Here is a 2,500-nt window from a genome sequence, read left to right as displayed (position 1 = left end):
CCTTAACCTAACCCACGTTGTGCCTTAACCTAACCCACGTTGTGCCTTAACCTAACCCACGTTGTGCCTTAACCTAACCCACGTTGTGCCTTAACCTAACCCACGTTGTGCCTTAACCTAACCCACGTTGTGCCTTAACCTAACCCACGTTGTGCCTTAACCTGCTCTGTAATTGGCATATGACACGTTACATTAATCTAGTGTTGTCTAACCACAACCCTCTGAATATAGTTCGCTACTCGCACCGCCCACCCTCTTGTGTGTCGTTTCATGTTGAACACTTCGCAAGTGTTGCTTACTTTTTACATGCTCCCGCTGTACACTGTAATGTGGACAACTGCAGGATGTACATCGCCCCCCCCCCTCCACCCTGCCTTCGCACGCTGGTCGTTCAGGTGCTTGCGTGTTCAATGCCCTTCGCAGCTGTTCACTGGCATTCGCATGTCGAAGCGCTCAGTCTACGTCGTGGTACGGCCTGTGTCCACTGTCCGCTGATATCGTAAGCTTAATCCTCACATTGTACTGCACATAGGTCCGTATGTACTGAATGATACGCTGTGGCACATGTGTGACCGTACGACTGCGCCCAACAACAGCGAACCATACGGTCCAAATGTTGTGCACTCAGCCACGTGCCGTCTCCCCATAACAGCTACATTGCAGTGTGGTACGCCATAGAGACGTGTGGGAGTAACGGACGCCCTGGATGGCGATCAGCATGAGCCGTCTGTTGATGTAGTGGCGCGTGTATTCAAACGTAGTCGTCTCTTCTCACACAGTGTGATAGCATGGTGCACCGCGTTCCACATCTGCGACATGGTACAGATGCTGGTTGACAGTCGGTCTCGTAATGGACATCGCATACGTAGGGGGCCACCTCCCACGTGTTCTCTAGTCGTGCACATTTTGTTGCGTGTATGTGGGCAGACGTAGTGTGTCGTGACACCTAACAGACAGGTATGCAATAATCGTTGCATTTGCAAACTGGGATGGACGTCTACGTTTGCTGGTGACGTGACGCAACGCAAATGAACAACTGGTAAACCCATTGTGGTGCGGTTGTTGTTGCTGGAGGTAAATCAGTAAGGGCAAATCTGTGTGTGAAGCGATACGCGGCGGTGGCTGGGTGGGACCGTCCCCGGCCGGTGAGGGGGGGCCGCCCGGCGTGCTGGCCGCGCGGTGCGTGGGCGCACGCGCTACAGCCGGCTGGTGGGGGCGCCCAGTGGCAGGCGCGCCGGCCGACGGACGCGGCAGGCGGCGCAGCTGCGCGCCGGGGCACCCTGCGCGCGGCGCCGGGCGGCCAAAGTGGGTCCTCGCGGGCCCGGTGCGAAGCGCGGTGGACATCTGCAGTGTGCTGGTCCGACTGAGGACTGTGTGCGTTGAGGATGCGCCGCCGCCCGGCACTCGGCGCCGCGACGCCGTCTGCTGCTCGGTCGCCCCAGCGGTTCTCGCTGGTGGTTTGTATCGCAGTTGTGCAGACGTGTTGGCACGTGCGCTGTGCTGGGAGAGTTCGCTTCGGCACCCACGTGGGGCCTTTGCCCTTCTGTGGCGCTGGCGTTGGAGCTGCCGGTCACCGTAGGTGGCGCGTGTTGTCTCCCGCCGGCAATGCCACGACAGCACGCTCCCGGGCCTCTGTCGGCAGCGGCAAGCTCAGTTGGGAGCACGGGTGGTCGCACCTAAAGCGTCTACTCGCCTAACTCCGGGCGATTGCGCCTCTCTCGAACCCGACCAAGTACTTAGGACGGCGCTGCGCGCCGCCGGGACCTGAGAGGGTTTCGAGGTGTATTGTGCAGGGGAGCTCAGCCTCCTCCTGTTTGCAGAATAATTGAGCGGACGCTTGCGTGTTCGCGCGGGCCCCTGGGACACACTCCCGGGCGGCCGGCTGCTCAGCTCTAGTTGACGCAGCTCCCTGGTTGATCCTGCCAGTAGTCATATGCTTGTCTCAAAGATTAAGCCATGCATGTCTCAGTACAAGCCGCATTAAGGTGAAACCGCGAATGGCTCATTAAATCAGTTATGGTTCCTTAGATCGTACCCACGTTACTTGGATAACTGTGGTAATTCTAGAGCTAATACATGCAAACAGAGTCCCGACCAGAGATGGAAGGGACGCTTTTATTAGATCAAAACCAATCGGTCGGCTCGTCCGGTCCGTTTGCCTTGGTGACTCTGAATAACTTTGGGCTGATCGCACGGTCCTCGTACCGGCGACGCATCTTTCAAATGTCTGCCTTATCAACTGTCGATGGTAGGTTCTGCGCCTACCATGGTTGTAACGGGTAACGGGGAATCAGGGTTCGATTCCGGAGAGGGAGCCTGAGAAACGGCTACCACATCCAAGGAAGGCAGCAGGCGCGCAAATTACCCACTCCCGGCACGGGGAGGTAGTGACGAAAAATAACGATACGGGACTCATCCGAGGCCCCGTAATCGGAATGAGTACACTTTAAATCCTTTAACGAGTATCTATTGGAGGGCAAGTCTGGTGCCAGCAGCCGCG

The 2,500-nt window shown here is 57.3% G+C and overlaps 1 non-coding gene across 1 annotated transcript in view; it reads left to right on the top strand.

The window, feature by feature from the left end:
* The first annotated feature begins 1,906 nt into the window (after window positions 1-1,906).
* The window catches only part of LOC126119615 (small subunit ribosomal RNA), a 1,909-nt gene continuing 1,315 nt past the window's right edge, over window positions 1,907-2,500 (top strand). Inside the window, exon 1 of the ribosomal RNA XR_007525916.1 lies at window positions 1,907-2,500. This exon is cut by the window's right edge and continues 1,315 nt beyond it. This is a non-coding gene — a ribosomal RNA (small subunit ribosomal RNA).

The sequence above is a fragment of the Schistocerca cancellata genome, unplaced genomic scaffold (genome assembly GCF_023864275.1).
Source record: "Schistocerca cancellata isolate TAMUIC-IGC-003103 unplaced genomic scaffold, iqSchCanc2.1 HiC_scaffold_400, whole genome shotgun sequence".
Lineage (NCBI taxonomy): Eukaryota > Metazoa > Arthropoda > Insecta > Orthoptera > Acrididae > Schistocerca > Schistocerca cancellata.
Note: the sequence above shows the minus strand (reverse complement) of the source record. Positions and strands in the feature narration are given on the sequence as shown.